At 43.6% G+C, this 18,465-nt stretch overlaps 1 long non-coding RNA gene across 1 annotated transcript in view; it reads left to right on the top strand.

The window, feature by feature from the left end:
• LOC311002981 overlaps nucleotides 1-18,465 on the top strand; it is a 117,098-nt gene that overhangs the window by 60,907 nt on the left and 37,726 nt on the right. The window contains exon 3 of the long non-coding RNA XR_014596258.1: nucleotides 6,891-6,987. This is a non-coding gene — a long non-coding RNA (uncharacterized lncRNA). The remainder of the gene's footprint in view (nucleotides 1-6,890; nucleotides 6,988-18,465) is intronic.

Below are 18,465 nucleotides of genomic sequence, written 5' to 3'. Positions count from 1 at the left end.
TGATGCAATGCGTTGCTGCTGCTGCTGCTGCTAAGTGGATGAGTGGGATCTTGGCTGGAGTTTCCAGACCTGACAACTGGTCCATCAAAACCATGGCCGTTTGAAATATCGCATTTTTAAGAGACACCTCAAAAGTATTTCTGGAGACATCTGTTTCCCAAACTTTCCTCCCCCACCCCCGACAGTCTTATCATCAATTATGACGTCTGTTGCTGAAATAAGTATAAGTAATTTGGTGAAAATGACCTTTTTGTGCACAAGTGGAGCTGGAGCTCTTTAAGAGTTGGCCATGTTTGGCTCGTCAGAAGATCGTCGTTTCCCCGAAGGCAGAGCAGCGAGGCAGGATCTGATCTTTTCCATCCACCATCACTCATAGTCCTGACAGGCCAGTGAATTCCCCACACCCCTCCCAGCCTGCAGTTCAAAGCCTTACATTTGCCACCAGAGAGGAGGGGGTGGGGTGGGTAGGGGGGGTGTAATGGTGAACTTGGGGCCCACTGACAGAATTTACCCTCAAGATGTTTTCAGTTGGACGTCTTCTGAAGTGGGAAGACGTCTTCTGCTTCTGTTTTAGACTTCCTCCAGTCCACTGTGGGTATTTTATCTGGTGAGATCTTACTGCTCGTACTTTCACTGGCATTTTTTTTTTTTTTTTGAAGACACTGGGAGGAAGCGGCGGAAGCACATATGGTACAAAACAACCCTCTCTTGTAGCTCGCATCAAAGACGTCTCAAATGTAGAACTTCGCCACAAGACTTCTAATTGAGATGCCTCGGCTTGTCGCTTCAGTGTGAAAAGGCTTTTTCCCCTTTTTGTTCATTTCTTTTTCTTTCTTGCATCAACTAATGATTGTTTTCAGTGTTGGACTGAAAATAGTAAGGCTGTGAAACGCTGAAATGCTTAATTGGCACCCAAGAACGTGCCTCCACAAGAGCTTGTGGTCAGATTGTTAAAACATCATCTAGCTATATTTACAAGGCAGGTTTTACAGCCTCGCTTTGAAAGTGTGACGATGTGGTCAGATACTGTAGGCATCAAACAATCAGTCGTGGCACGAGACTGGGCCTTTTGAAGGACCTTATCAAAGACTCACCCCCAATTGAGAAGATTCTTGGTGCCTTCAGGTGAAATGAGATGCATTTTCACAGCAGCACATCTGTAAACACCTGCTGGACCTTTGATCAAGGTCGTAGCCTTTGAAACTGGATGTAGACCTCGATCCGTAGTAAAGGTTTAAAGGCTAAACAGCTATTTCTTTGTGTGTTTACTGTAAGTGCTACAGAAAACACCATTACAGGGGACATAAAGTATACTGCATATTACATATATACATTTTTTTTGGTACATCTTTTCAATAGTTGTCCATTTCTACAAACGTTCTTCCATCTTTTCCAATTCTTGTCCAATACCTCGCGAACAACTTCCTGAAATTCCCTCCTTAAACATTCTCTTAAACGACTCTTATGAATTATGGACTTTGGCCATAATTTCACACAAATGGGGAAGTGCTAACATTTTATATGACAATTTCTGCCCATAATTTAGCACCATAACTCTGCACCATTGTGCCTGTTGCTGACATGTTGTTTGCATACTGAACTGCTGATACTCATCTCTGAAGCCTCAGCTTGAAATCGTGGTCACAGTTGCTGATTGTTTGTGCTGCCGGGGTTGAAACTGCGACTCGTGCGTCCACGTTTTCGCTTCATACTGTAGTATGTACGAGGCTCACAACCACGAGACAGTCGCTCTAGTCTTGGTGTCACAGCCTGTGTAACCTCACAACCTGGTATGGTTTACCGTGTTTGCTTTGTTGACAGGAAATAGGAAGTTGCTTGTTTACATCTCGGTCTGTTTTTACTGCTGATGCACCTGCAGCTCCCGACCTTTGCTTTAGGTATCGGTATCAGGTTATTATTAGTCAGCACACCAGTTCAAACCATATGAATGTTTTCTGTTGGTTTTTAAAAGTCTGAATTCAGGTCAGATCGAAGAAAGCAAGCGAGTAATTAGATGCAAAACCATCATGAACGCTGCCGTTGGTTTAGACTCGGCTCGTGTTCGGTACGATGCGACGCTGCAGCAGGAGCGCCTTCGATATGTTATAAAAAGATAGCCTCTAAATCTGCTTGATCAGGCAGACACTATTCCACAAAGGGGCCGGTGTGGCTGCAGGTTTGCTTTCCAACCGAGCAGCAGCACAAGAATTTAGGCACCATCCTGGACAATATACTGTGTTTTGAGACCAACTCAGATGCATCTGCAGGAAAGTAAATCAGAGGTTGTTTTATCTGAGGAAATTTAGGTCTTTTAATGTCGACAAGAAGCTTCTCAAACTGTTTACTCGTCTTTTATTGGGTCTATTTCAACTTTTGCAATGATTTGTTGGTTTGGGAACCTCAGCATCTCAAATAAGAAAAGATGAAGAATGTGGTCAAACTCTGCCAAAAAACAATTGGCACTAACCTGAATGACCTACTACTACTACTGTACTACTACTACAGAGGGCCATTCTAGCAAACCCTCTCCATCCTCTTAATGCAGATAGTTTCTACTCCTCCCATCTAAGAGGAGGTATACGTTCCCTTGTCAGGCCAAGATAAATAGATATCAAATATCAAATAGATACATTTAAAATCCTTTGTCCCATCTGCCATTAGATTCCTTAATAGGCTGTAGGCGAACCTGTTGGGAAGGATGTACAGTACCGTAATTTGTGAAGACTATATGTATTTATATCTATTTATTTGTATTATTTGTGTGTGCTATGTGAGATCTTACTGCGTCTGACTCTGAACTTTCGCTTCAAACCAAATTGCCCTCCGGGGACATTAAAGAAAGAAATCAAGGGATTGGACTCATTTAATCAGACAGTTGATTGGTCAGACTGTGTCCTCTTGGTTGGTTGGAACAAAAACCTGCAGCCACACCGGCCCTTTGAGGAGGAATGGTTTTTCCCATGCCTGTTTTACTGTAGATACTACATTGCCCATGATGCATTAGTAGCATCTTAATGCCAATATTTGAAGCTTGATGGGTAACTCAAGGGGAATCATCAGGGTTGTGCTGTTCCTTTTCAGAATAAAACACTCCATCATGACTAATTTGACCTTTTTACATGTAAAAAATCAATAGTAATAAGACGTTGGGTTCCTCCTCAGCTATAGATTGATCATCTTCCTGTTGGTCAACCCCTCCCCAACAATTACAGTATGTGATATGGGGTTTTGACAGCTCAACCACCTGTCCGGTTTGTGCCCTGAGAAACCAGCACAGCATGACAGCTGAGAAGTTTCTCCTCACTCGCCCTCATTTTTTTCCCTTTTTTTTCCCTCCCTCGGCTCACAACACTCAAACTATATTAGTTAGTTTTAGGCCCGGCAGGAGGGCATCGTATGACTGCTTCTCCATTGAGCTTCCTTATTGTTTACCCAGTTCCCCTCGCAGTGAGCTACCTCTCTCTCTTTGTGCCCCTGTCCCTTTTTTTTTTTTTTTTTTGCCCACACAGGCCTGCAGAGGAAGAGCCCTCCAGCTAATTCGAGACTTGCCAGTGGAATTTCACTGTGACAAAGGGAGCTATTCATGGCGGCAGGATGGTGAAAAGGCCGCGCTGGCAGCCGTGATAGCATTGCTCGGAGGAGTTAGCAAAATGAAGAGTCTTCACTTTGAAGCTCGCCTTGTTGCAAAGACGTAAAAAAAAAAAAAAAGAGAGAGAAAAAAGAAGAAAAAAAGCCTCGGCCGAGTGCAGCGCTGCCAGTTGCCCCCTCACTTTGCCTCTGCTTTGCCCTCTGCTGCCAGTGTAGAAGGGCAGATCTGAGCCGGCCCCTGTCACACACACACACACACACACACACACACACACACACACACACACACACACACACACACACACACACACACACACACACACACACACACACACACACACACACACTGTCAGCAACAGGGGCGAAATTGTTGATTGTTGACCTCCCATCTCAACATGTTGTCCTCAGTCAGTTGATCTAATGTCTGACCCATATTCTGCTCAATGCACTTTTCATTTCCACCCATGTCGAACGCTGCACAGACTCGATCCATCCCGGCGGTTTCACTATAAATCCACAGCGAGCAGCAGCCCACAGATCCCCTGTGTAAACGCACTGTGTGACCTCCGACCTCATCTATTAGCTAAATTAGTCATGTTTAGAGGCTCCTGCGCTTCTTTGCACTTCCATCCATTAAACCATCCATCCAGCTATCCTCCATTCCTTCACTCCTCCTCCTCCTCCCTCCTCCTCCCTCCTCCTCCTCTCGTCCTCTCCACGGCATTTCTACAGGAAAATCGATTCTCTATGTTCAGGCTGAGGGGAGTTCCCCTCATGTGGCATGTAGAGTGCAGCCTCTTGCTCGTCTTTTTCCGGCACATATACACACACATGTCATGAATGATACAGTGGGAGGAGGCGATAATGATCAAATGCAACATAAATCACAGTATTAATACACGTCAGGACGTTGAGACTCTCTGGATTATCCCTCAGGAAACGAGATTGTGAAAGTTCAATTTTTGTTTTGGGAAAAGCAGCTCAACAATAAATGAAATTTTCAGACAAAGGAGAGGATTTTCTTTTGGTGGAAAATCTAGAATCAATTGAAACATTGGATAAAAGCTTTTATAAAGCTTAAAGCCACAACATGTCAAAATCTAATGAATTAAATATCTGAGAAATTAAGATTCACTTCCTGTCTTGTGGTTTTTCTATAGCCGATGTGAAGAGTTTAAAGCTCCGTATCGTTGTGTTTTAACACATTACTCAGACACTCCCCAGTTTCATCCACATCCACGTATAGAAAAACAGGACAAACACACATGCACACAGGCTCCGGTGGGAGCGTGAAGACATTAGCAGCTTCCTCTTTCCCATCCCGTCTCAAAATACTGTACAGTTTTAGGTGCTTTCCTTTCCTCTCCTCTTCTTCCCCTTTCTCACTTTCGCAGATTTCCAGTTTAGCGGATACCGTCTCATTAAATCTGTTTTTTTCCCTCTGTGCCAAGCAGCTGTCTGTCGCGGCCTGCACGTCGACTAATGCTTGTGGGCATCGGCGTCCATGTGGAATTTTTATGGAGACACGCAGCGTAATGAGTTGTAGCAGGGACGAATTTCCTGTAAAAGCTTTAAGATACAGTTTGTCAGCGCCGTGTCGTTTGCTAATATATTCATTATGAAGCTGTAATTACCCTAATAGACCCCACCGGAGAATAGAGGTGTTGTGAGGTACTGTACGGGCTCCGATCTGCTTTTTATTCTGCGCTTAATAGAAACTGACAGGAACTGAAGTCAAAAAAGTCGTATCGAAGCTGAACAACAAGCGACAGGTGACTCTCATTGATACAGAGCCAACTCTTTATACACTGCCTCCGTAAATATAGCAAAGATTTTATCTTATATTTAAAAAAAAAAAATAGAAGAAAGGAAAATATTCAATATTCAGCCGCCCTGCTGTGAGTAATGTGGGCAACTAGACCACACTGGTGTTTAAGGGAATTGTTCCACGCTGAGAGGAAGATGAGGATATTTACACCACCGTCGTCTCTGTCGTATAAAACTAGATAACTAAATGTTCTTGAATATTCACATCACCTATAGGGAAAATAAGAGTTGGGTGTGTGGATGAATCATTTATTTAACTGTTTAGGCTCATTACATCCAACTTCTGCATTTAAAGCAAAAAAGTTTAATCAAATCTTCGATATTGCTGAACTTAGCTTAGCATAAGAGTGCTGCTGTGCTAGCTTCTTATCTGAGCCGGCCGGGTTGTAAAGATCAAAGTGGGCAGAGGTCTGCAGCATGCATGCTAATACATCTACCTGATGTGAAGTGTGGAGTGGCAGCGCTGACATTAGAGCCAGTAATGTAATGTAATGTAATGTAATGCTAGCAGTAGGAGGCTGCTTCTGCACCAATTATAGCATGACTGTGACGCAGGCCCATAGATAAATGTTTTGGCTTTCATGTCTGCGAGGTAAACAAGCGGAGGCTCCTGAGGCCAGGGTGAGAGAAGAGGAGAAGAGGAAGATGGAGAGGAAGAGGAGTGAAGGGTAAAGCAACAGACGAGTTGAAGGGATAGTTCAACATTTTGGCAAATTGGCCCATTGCCATAATCCATATAGTCATAGCAGTAGGTTTGTTACCTTTAATTGTCGGTGCAAGCTATTTTTAGAACGGCGGAGCAGAGCCGTGAGCTGCTCAGAGCTACACTACGGAGGCTCATTATGGGATTTCTTGGTTTCCCTCATCAAACTCATCAAATACACAATCCAACAACTCCAAAACGCTCTGGTGGACAAGTTGTGACCTGCACATTCACCACGCTATGAGATAATAACAGAACGTTACCAGACAGAGTTGTTTTAGAGGTAAATACAGAGACTGCTTGATGAAAAACTGTCCCTGAAGGCAATGCGCATCAGTGGTTTTGCATTAATTTACCTCTAAAACAACTGTTGGATTGTGTATTTGATGAGTTTGATGAAACCCCATTAGCCTCCGTAGCGTAGCTCTGAGCAGCTCGCGGCTCTGCTCCGCCGTTCTAAAAATAGCTTGCGCCGACAATTAAAGGTAACAAACCTACTGCTATGACTATAGGGATTATGGCAATGGGCCAATTTACCAAAATGAACTATCCCTTTAAGGAAGGAGGGAACAAAAATAAAGTCTTCAGGAGAGGAAAGGATGAAGGAAGAAGGGAAGGGGAGCCTGGGTGTGTGTGTGTGTGTGTGTGTGTCCCCGCTGGCTTTTGTACTGTATGGCCCTGTTTGTTTTCTATATGCTGTTTCCCTCCCTTCCCTCCTCCCTGTGTCTCAGCTGCTCGCCCACCCTAACAATCCTCTTTTTATTTCTTCCAGGGCGGAGGAGAAGAGGAGGAGGAGGAGGAGGAGGACCACACAACGCAGGAGGCCTGGGGAAATCATTAACCACACACAAACTCATGCAACATGACTGGTAGGTTAAGTTCTGCCCCGGCTGCCCATGTGTTCAGCGCCTGTACGCTTATTAGTATTATTATGATGTGTGCGGACGTAGCGCAGACTCGGCCGCTTCGGAGTCGCTGCTATTTGTGTAACGATTCATTATCTTTATCTGCTCTTCTGTCTTCGCTCTCTAACTGTGTCATGTGTGCGGTATCTTCATTATCTTCATGTGTTTAAACATTTTACATTACATTTGTCTAGTTTACAACCAGGAGGCCTGAGTGACTCCTGCTGTTGAGTCGCCACAGGTTTCAGAGCGGTGTTGTGTTGTGTTGTGTTGTGTGATCCAGCGTGATCTGAAATTATATTCAGGAAGTTTTGAAGTTTGATTTTGTTTCAATTAAAAGACAAGTTTTTTTTAACCTCGTGCTCACAGCTACGTAGTTTAATCTTCTGTGTTTTTATCGACTCCTCTTTGCCCTCTGTTTTGCCTGTCAGGCTTCTGTTTTTCATATTTTGTCGAGCCTTTATTGTAGAGTTAACAGAACGATGTGCAGCAACAATCACAGCCCCCCGGGGCCGGGGCGGCTTGGACTTAACGGTGTCACAATTTCTGTTCAGCAAAAAGAAAGAAAGAAAAGAAACAGCAATAAGTTGTAATGTGGAGAATGACAACCAGTGAGCAGCAGCTGGTGAACATGGTGCAGCAGGTCGCAGCTAAACAGCCAGATGCTTCAGTCATGAGTCGATAGAGACCAGGAAGAGAGAGAAAAAAAAAAAAACGGCTTCACATGAAAGTTAATGTAGCTGCGGCTGTTTCCTGGCTGTTTGTCCTATCAGCTGGAAAGGTGATGATACGGCAGCTTTTTTTATTTTCTTTTTAATCACAACTCGTTTCCTGTCGCTTTACTGTGGTTAGATATGTGAGCGCAGTTTTATCTCCGTCTCACTTCTCTATTAATGACAGCGAGTGTAAACACTTGTCTCTCACTGACACAGACATGAAGGCTGCTCCTTTGTTTGACTTACAATGGCTACACTATCTCACTTACAACAACGTGCATAAGCTGCAATCTGCAAGTTAATATTAATTCATGTATATAATGAACACGTGCAGCACCATTCACATTTTTGTTTCTGATTTTTCTTTTTTAAGACTCTAGTGCCTCAGTACAGCAGAATATAAATAAGACCGCAGCATGTGAAGCATAATATATAAAGCATATTCTATCAAGTGCATATGGAGTCATATGTTCTGTCTGAAGAATGAGTGTCTCCAGCTTTAACTCACCATGAAATGCATTTCAATAAAGATGCGACTGTGGAGAGCAGATACACAGATATCATTGTGCTGCAGTACAGTAGTACGTCCAATTGAATAAATATAATACCATAGAAAAAGACAAAAAAAAAAAAATCAAAGTACAGAAACCAAGAAGTGCCAAATATGGCACCGAGACTGGAAACACGCTGTTTTCTGGACCATTGATGCTGAAGAATAAGAAGGACACTGATGTGTTTTGACATGTTTTGTACACTGCTGTGTGTAATCTGGACTCTCTCTGCTGTAGCTGAATGTGTGTTCACATTAATACTGGATCAAAGCCCGTATATTAATGTCAGCTGCTGCGGCTCGGCCAAAAAGGGAAATAATAAATCTTGCATTACAAGTCTTTGACACTGCATCACAGTGAAGACTTGTGTAGCTTGAATGAAACACAGCAGCATTATTAAGTGAGTGCACCGAGTGATTGATTACTGTTGGGGGGTTTTTCTTTGACTGTCGTCGTCTTTATTCGGCAGATGGTCGAGAGGTCGCAGCTCGTTTTTTAAAAATGAGACAGTGATTATTATTTTTTTTATTTTTTTTTATTCTGAGGGAGTATATATCATGTTTTCATCCACTGCAGCTCTTGTTTCTGATTCATTTAGTGCAGACGTAGCATCACATCTATAATATATAGTGGTCGTGATGCCTTTAAGGACTTCTCCTGCATTGTTGTGTATTGTGAGGTTTTTTATTAGTCATTGAAGACAACACTGGAGAAGTAAGAGGTTTTTCTCTGAGACAGGAAATTGAAATAATCATGTGATTGTTGGAAAGATGGAGCCATATGCCTCCTTTCTCCCTCTTCCTCTCCTCTTCCTCCTTCTCCTCCTCCTCCTCCTCTCCATGCACAGCTGGAGAGAATAGGGAAGTGCATAATTGAGGTTTAATCCTGCTCTAAGTCCCTGCAGCATTAGGGAAGCAGCAGCAGCAGAGGCAGATAATGCATAGCAGCTCGGGCAGAGTGGGACGGAATAACCCCCAGAGTTGTTTGGACAGATGTTTGGAGAGGACGGCTTTAATAGTGGAGAGCTGGCGGCCGACCGGAGGGGACCGGTGTCAGTCACAGGCTGAACCAGACACAGGTGATATTAAACTAGAGCTTATACATGTAAATGATGCTGCTGCTGCTGCTGCTTCGACCACAAGAGGCAAATTCTGTATAATTCATCAGTGAAGGGTTCAGTGAGTCTCGCCGTCAATCTCCATATCAACATCCCTGATGTTCCCCCCCTTGTCTGTTACCACGGTAATCAATGCCATATTTGTATATACAGTATGCATGCACATCAGGTTTGGGTTTGGTGTCCTAAGACGCCCTGAACACCAATGTAAATATTTAGCTGTGTCGCTGATGCTCAGTGACCCTAACCCTATAGATAGATAGATAGATAGATAGATAGATAGATAGATAGATAGATAGATAGATAGATAGATAGATAGATAGATAGATAGATAGATAGATAGATAGATAGATAGATAGATAGATGGATAGATTTATGGACAGTATACTCACACTGTCCGGTCTGATCGTCGAACACAACCAGAGAGCTCACACTGGACGGGTGAAAACCATGTTAAAACGACCCTGACTGTCCTGTCTATTGACAGCTGTCAATAAAGATTAATTACAAAGCTCCCACGCTGTTTTTTTTTAAAATTAGCAACATGCTGCTAACCAAGCAGAAGAGGCTGCTTTGTTGATTGCAGCGGTACGGTGCGACAAAAAAAAAAAAAACTTGTCACTTGTCTCTGCACACAGAGAGTAAAAAAACACAAACAAACAAAAAAAAAGGAGGAAAGAAACATTGAACAGACATTCATGTTGTTGCCACAGCTCAACCAATCTCGCCTCCATATTTTCATTCCACCGACGCCCGACGAGACGGGAAGTCGGGCCGAGTGTCGCCAGGTCGTGCATCTCAAAAATCGTGTCAAATAGGGACTAAATCGTACAGCGTAAACCTGGCTAAAGCTTTTTCTCTTGTTTTTTACACCTGAAGCTTTACACATATGTAATGTGTAAAAATCTGACTCCATCCTGTGGTTCAGGTGTAAAAAAGTCACATAAGCAGAAAACCTACACAGTAATCACCCCTGCTTTAAATTACAGTCTGATATAAACTTTACATTACATTTCTCCCACTTGGACTCTGGACTGCTGCTAACAGCCGTGCAGCTCTCTCTCTCTCTCTCTCTCTTTCTCTCTCTCTCTCTCTCTCCCTCCCTCCCTGGTCTCAGGCTCCAGCTGTTTCCTCTTCAACCACTTTCAAGCTTTTCAATCACAGCATGTCCCCACTGGACATTATCTCCACACGCTCAGGTTAGACCCACCGAGCCCACCGAGCCCACCGAGCCCCCGCCACAACACGTGTGATTTCTCCACAGAGCCGAGGAAGAGGAGGAGGAGGAGGGGGAGAGGGGGAAGAGGAGGGCGGGGGCGAATTGGAAGAAAATTGTGGAATCGAGCAGTGGGGATATTTTAGAAGGTGTGTTTATCCCCAGGAAGTGAGTGTTTCAGAGCGGGGCGGGGGTTGGCTGGGGGGGCTAGGGGGAGCGTTCAGACATTAGAATCACACTTTAAAGTTCAGGGGTTGTTGTGTGTACCCGTGCGTGTGTGTGTTCGTGTGTGTTCATGTGAACGTGTGCCGTTTAGTGCCTGTGTGCATCGTTAAGCAGGAGCCAGGCGGGGTGTTAGGGGTGGGGGGGCACCGGGGTGGGGGTGAGGGGGGCGAGGGGAGGCGGGGTCGGTCTCCCATCACTGGGCTACAGGCAAGCATTCTTAACACCTCATAAATATCACCTGGTGCTATAGGAGCGCTGCTGACATAGCTGCTGCACACACACACACACACACACACACACACACACACACACACACACACACACACACACACACACACACACACACACACAGACACACAGACACACACACACACACATGCACATTTTGCCATGCCATGTGTACACATACATATGTACATATACATCTAGCCTATATATAGTATGTTTAATTGCACACATGCAGTAGAGTCGGGTCGGGGCTGGGAGTCGGTCGTGTCAGCAGCAGCAGTGAAATTGGAAAGATCAGGTGATGTATGATGTGACTGTGGCGCAGCACAGCGCCGCCGCTTATTGAGAATGATTTCTGTTTGAACAGAGAAGGAGAAAGAAAGAAAGAAAGAAAGAAGAGAAACTAAAAATAAGACAACCTGCCTTTGTTGTTGTGTCTGAGTTGCACTGACAAAAAGCCTCCTGTGTGTTGTTGTTGTTGTTGCTGTACAGTATGTTTGTGGTTGGATGTTCTCCTCCCTCTACAGGTGCTGCGGAGGAAGAACATCTGGTCGCACTCGTCTTTTTCTTTTCTATCCGGGTTAGACAGCGCAAATGGAAAATCAAATCACGGCTTTTCATTTATTTATTTATCTTTTTAAAATTTGATTTACTTATTATTCCTTTTTTAGTAACACACACATATGCATCAACTGGGCACAAGAAATACAGTGTAACATAACATGACATGACAAGGGGAGGATTTGGGCATTAGGTAAGAGAGCAGAGTCAATAAGCACAACAGACGTAAAAAACATAAAGATGCTGCTTGGAAATAGGGGAAAACATTTTCTATTAAAGGGTCTGACCTTATCTTTGTCATCTATATAAAATCAGGTCTTACAGTTGATACCAAAGGCACGTTACTTCAGTAACGAGTAATCAAAAAGTTACTGTTTCCCCCATTACTTGACTGAAGAAGTCCTGTCACAAAATTACACACCCGATAGAGTGTAGCTACATTATATTCACATTTTTGTTCAGTCCATCAGCTAGTCTGAAAAAAGCACTTTATCTGGAACTAACCAGCTCACTCAGTATCCTTCTGCACAGGCAGGCTCCGTGAGGAGGGATACTGTGAGTTGGTTAGTTCCAGATAAGCGGCAGGTTAAGGTTCTGGTTAGGGGGTATTTGAGCATTTTATAAAAGAAAGTAACGCAATAGTTACTTCTCATGGTAATAAGTTACTTTTATAATGTAGTAATTCAGTTACTAGCTCAGTTACTTTTGGGGGAAAGTAACTAGTAACCATTACTAATTGATTTTTAAAAGGAACGTGCCCAACACTGCACATAGCTGAGCCATTCTGACCAGTTTTCTGGTTCCTTACTTTGAATGCAAATTCTATATATTGTAACTTTAATCCACTCGTTTATTGTTGGTTTGTCTTCTTTAAGCCAACAGCTCATTGTTTTTATGACACATTCAGAGACGTGTGTTGTTGAACTGACCCGTCTGATCATGTCCGGCCGCTGTTCACACACAGATCTTAATTAACACACTGCCACTGATGTTAATGAGTTTTAAGATAAAACCCACACAAAGGAAAAGCCGTCGCTGACAAAACGAGCGACACACAGCGAACGCCCCAAACTTGGACGACATTGTGCATAAAATAATTCACCGCCCGGCCTCCGTGTCTGTGTGTGTGTGTGTGTGTGTGTGTGTGTGTGTGGAGTTAATCTTGGCACAGACTGGTCCAACCCAGTGAATTAATCTGCCACACAGGAGCCCAAGTAAAACTAATCCCTCCTCCTGTGTCTCATCACAATCCACCGACTTCTCCGTTAGCGCTCGACTGTCCAAACCACGTCTCAAGTCTTGACACTATGCAAAGCAGCAGAACCTTTTATTTTTTCTCCTCACACTGAATATTATACAGTGGATTTTCTTATTATGCCTGTTATGACAGTCTGTCAGCTCACACTGCTGTGACACTGAGCCAGCTGGAGACGTTTCCAAAAAGCAGTGGCTGAGCTACAGACCCGGTGTTCCAGCAGGAATGAACTCTCTTCGGCTTAATTGTAATTATTTTATTTCCTAGAGATGTTTGTAATAACTGTAATGTGATATTTGTTGGGGTATTTTTTTTTCAACCATTAAATCAAATAACTCTCTGATTCATTCCTGCCACCACTTTGGGTGGTGCAGTTTTCTGTAAACACCGCCCTGGGGCTCTCGAGAGGAGAAAAACATATTTTCCACTTGGGTTTAAAAAGAAAAAGAGAAAAAAAAATCATCAGCCTCCTTTGCTCGGGAGGAAATGACACTTAATCTCTTTGTGCGTTCTCGTTTTCCTATCCGCTAAAAAGCTGGATGTATTGTCACAGACAATGAAGCAAATTACCCAAATAACCCCGACAAATGGAGAAGCAAATCGCTGGTGTAACTGCAGCGAGGAGACGTGCAATTACTGGTGAGGGGCATTAGGGCGCTTTATCTCCGCCTCTGTGCACCCAGTGAACCCATATATATACTCTATAGACTTGTGTACTTTTGTGTATCTTTACTGTCTTTTTTTTTAAAATTATTATTATTTTAATTTATTGTTTTTCCTTTTACAAACATGGGGTGTTTTCTGTCACAATATTACAGCAAAGTAATTAACCAATCAAGTACAGTGAGTTCATCTTGATATAGAAAAGAAACTTCAACAAAAGAAGGGCGTTTCAGGGAAATGTGCCTTTTCCATTGCTTCCAGATGTCATTGAATTCAGATTGCTGGAACCGCATTGAAAAAGCGATTCTTTCCATTACATACACATCGTAAATAATATCATACAGTACCATTCATCTATTTTGGGATGTCTGGCTTGAGCCATTTCTTTGTATTGCTTTTCTAGCAGCTAGACTTGAGTGTACAAGCCCAAAAAGAAGTTCCCAGTTAAAGCAGATATCAGTGGAATGTTTTTGTTAATATAAGTCCTAAATAGTCCTATTTTCCGTCAGCAATCACTTACATGAAGTATTTCAGCCTAAACACGAGTCTCTCCGTCACTCTGCTCTGCTGTAACCCGAGGAGAAAATTTTCCTTGTGGGATACAAGTGTTATCCAATGAGGAGAGAGAACGGCATGAAGGGCTGTGTGTGCAGCCAAGGGATGCGCGTGAATGTGGTGACGTAGCACGAGGACCAATTGATGCCTGACAAGGGCGGGGGCTGCTAACTCATGGTGCGTTCAAAGAAACTCGTACTTTGTGTTTTTCCTTCCTGTGAAGTCATACCAGTTCGATCTGGTACGAGTTCACGGGTCGGAAGTTACGAGTGGCCGTTATAGGGAACTTTCACAGACAACAGGATGGTAAAAACACGAGCTACGGGTTACCTGGAACGCTACCAAGTCGTAGTTGTGACTTGAAGCTGTAACTTACGGTTTCAAAAGCCTGCCTTGAACGCAGCATTAGCCGAAACGGCCGTGAAGCTGATATCTGCTTTAAATGTAATGTCAGTTCCAAATACAGTTACTAGTTCTGAATAAACCTTGCCCCAGAAAATATTTATTGTATCTTTACTGTCTTAATGCACATGTACTCTACATATCCACGCTGTGTCAGGCTCTTTGTGTCTTTATGGCCCGAGGGACAGATTCTACTTTGACTTCAGTTCAGGGTTGGTTGGTAAATATTTCCTCAGGTGAGCTGAATACCTTCTCAGAGAGCGGCCACACTCTGCACCTGCTCTGTCTTCTTAATCCGGGGAAATTAGTGATGACTGATGTGCACACTCAGCACATCTCTCTCTCTCTCTCTCACACACACACACACACACACACAAGCAGAGTTGACTTTAATTACCACGAGGCTGGTTCAGTGGAATCTGTTTTTTCGGAGGCGTTTGACAGGTAAACTCAGTTGAAGGTAAAATCCGTCTTCTGCCCGAGGCGTCATGGGAACAGGAGAGCGTTTCTTCCAATTTACCTCACCTCTGTTTACACACAGACTTGACTTTCCTCACCATCGAATTCTGCAGGTGGCTATACTGTAATACTGTAGATGCGTTTTAGGACCAGTAGTCGTTGCAGTGAGTTTTGGCGTCGGCGCTCACTCCCCCAAACCCCCCCCCCCCTCCCCTCGTCACGCTCGCCCACCACAGACGTGTTGAGAGGACAGCACACAGTGTTGCTGCCACTTCTTCTTTTTCACATGACCGTGCAGAACACACACATGCCTGTGAAGGTTTGCACAGTAACGGCAAGCAGAAGCCACCAAGTCACTGCAGATTACACACACACACAGATGCAGGTTAGAATAAACACATACAAAAGAATCAACTGTTTTCTATTTTTATATACTTTATTGCGGGATTACACATCTTTTTAGCCATTCGAGTGATCCCACAATGTATGCAATTTGTAGTGAGAAACATAAAAGAAGTGAAAAAGTTCATGGTAACAGAAAAATAAATAAATACAAATTTTAAAAAAAGGAATAAAAATAATAATAATAAAGGGGAAAAAAAGAAGGGTGGGACAGGAATCAACTGTTTTGATCAACTTCTGCACAGTCTGATGCGTTTTTTAACATTTTTAACCAAGAAATTGACAGAAAATCTGTAAAAACAGTTGCATTATATACATATTATGACTCCAGCTATTAGGACTGTTATCGTTGGTTAATTTTCTGAAACCAAAACCAAGAAAACGAACAAAGAAAAAAATCAGCACATTCTCACATCGCGGCTGAAAACTGCAATTATTCATCATTTTTCCTTGATTAATGACTCAGACAGTTTCAGTGATTCAGTCATTTTCCAACCAGTGAGAGGTCACAGGATGATTAATGAGGTAAATAAGAAAGACATATTACTTTTTCTGAATTCTCTCCCTCTCTCTCCCTCTCTTTTTTTTTTTTTCTTGTGAAATACTGGAAAGTTTCACGTGTTTGCGGCCTCTAAAAAAAAAAAAATTACGCTTCGGTCGATCGCCTCTGTTTACACAACTCTCACAACACATCATAACTCATTTGAAGGCAATAAGAAGGCAATAAGTTTGGGAACCATCACAGTGAGTGACGTTAAACCAAAGCTGAGGTTCCACACACGCACGCACACACACACACACACACGCACACACACAAACAGTTAAAAATACAAAGTCAAACCCTGCCAACAGTAACAATAACACAAAGGCTGTAGCTCAGACTCACATGGGTTGGCAGGCAGCTCTCCTGAGAAACCCCATGTAAACAGAGGCAGGCGGGGGGGCTAATGGCCGACAGCAGAGGCTCAGAGGGTGTGTGTGTGTGTGTGTGTGTGTGTGTGTGTGTGTGTGTGTGTGTGTGTGTGTGTGTGTGTGTGTGTGTGTGTGTGTGTGTGTTTGAAGTGTGACTCCTCTGGGCCTGCAGCGAGGCAGATTCACTCACAGGGATGTCACAATTAACTGCGGTATTGAATGCCACAATTAATTGATCGTAAAGATTCCTAAATACCGTCACTTTCCGAAAAAGATTGTCGGAACCATATCGGCAGATGTGGCGCCAAAGTAAAGGAAAATGCACAGATACTGGTCTATTTATCTATCTAACGCAACGCTGAATTGGTAGGAATGTAAATGTTATTTGTAATTTGTAAATGTAATGTAAAAAAAATGATTTAACTTAAAGGGATAGTTCAACATGTTGGCAAATTGGCCCATTGCCCTAATCCCTATAGTTTTAGCAGTAGATTTGTTACCTTTAATTGTCGGTGCAAGCTATTTTTAGAACGGCGAGCTGCTCAGAGCTACACTACGGAGGCTGAAGGAATTTCTTGGTTTCCCTCATCAAACTCACCGAATACAAAATCCCAAAACTCGCAGCTTGCACCGACAATTAAAGGTAACGAACCTACTGCTATGATTATAACAATTATGGCAATAATGGGCCAATTTGCCAAAATGTTGAACTATCCCTTTAAACATTTGGCGTAGATGGCAATTAATGACTTATAACACTTCCGCAGGGGGATTAATAACTGGTCCTATGTTAAGAGTTCAGTAATGTAATTATATTTTGACTATATTTGATTTTACACATTCATAGTGTTGTGAAATGTATTGATGCATAATAATTGTGATAGTCGTAATACCGTGATTATTTCTCTGACAATAATCGTACCAAGAAAATCTATAATCGTGACATCCCTAACTCACACACACACACACACACACACACACACACTGAAAGCCCGTCTCTGTCAGAGAATGATCAGCTGAGCTAACTAGCTGTCTGATGCCATCCTGTCCACAGCTCATTGATCATCAGCCCCCCCCTCCCCACCGCCACTGCTGCACCAGGGGGCTATTTGCCCGTGGCTCAGAGGGGAATGGTTTCCTGGCAAACAGCAGCAGTGAGCCCGGGGCCGGGGGGGCCGGGGGGCCGGGGGGGGATAGAGTGTGTTCTGTGTGGCCGGTGTGACTGAAGTGAGCAATGTTTAAGCTTAACGAGAGATCGCATACATTAGCACAGAAAATATACAGCGCTGACCCGACCGCCGCACTCCCGAGCTGCTGCTGCCGCCGCCGTTTCTGAGTGAGTGTGGTTATTTGCAGCTGTCAAACACAAGTGAGGCCCTATTTTGTGGTGGTTGAAGACCAGACTCATTCATTTGATTTGTATTTGAGGATGTCAAACCCCCCCACACCCCCTCTCCTCCCTCACCTCCCTGCCCCCTGATGTTCAGTTGCTTTTTTTGGGGGAGTCTTTCTTCTCGGCCTTTCTATTCCCAGACCTGGTTAGCATTAATGAGCTGTTATGTTAGCCACTTGCAGCGGAGCTTCGACCGCACCTCTCCGCTCCGAGGCGTCGTGTGCAGCCGGAGCTGAAGGCCCCATATTTCATGGGGGCAGCGCTGGCTGTTTCCTGCCCCCGCCCCGGCTGCTGCTGGCAAAAAGGCAGCATCACTCAGGAGTTTTGCACTATTTCATCCTCCAGCATTAAAGGATAACGCCAGAGTTATTTTATACTATTTATACTCAATAAATCTCTGCAGAAGAACCAGAACCAACCATCAAAGTCCACTTACCAAACTCCCGGCGGTACACTTACCTCCAGCCTCCATTTGATGGGGACTACTTTTAGCTGTGGATTAATACACATTAGCTTCTACTATAGTGAGTGTTTTTCCAGCAGCAGGACGGTCGGTCGGTGTTTGTTTTCAGAGTAATGAACATGCGCGTAGCTCCCTGGTGAGTTCTTTTAAGGAGATTTTGGTCAACAGCAGTAGGACAAGACGTATCGGGTTTGCTCTGGGTTTTTTTTGGGGTTCTGGTCTGGTGTCGTGTCATCGATGGATGGAAAAAATTCAGAAAACTATGCAGCATCTCTGCAACTACTGCACCTCAACATGCCTGAGGTGCAAAGCACGCTGGTCTCT

This window comes from Trachurus trachurus (assembly GCF_905171665.1).
Source record: "Trachurus trachurus genome assembly, chromosome: 19".
NCBI lineage: Eukaryota > Metazoa > Chordata > Actinopteri > Carangiformes > Carangidae > Trachurus > Trachurus trachurus.
This window is presented reverse-complemented; position numbering and strand designations above follow the sequence as displayed.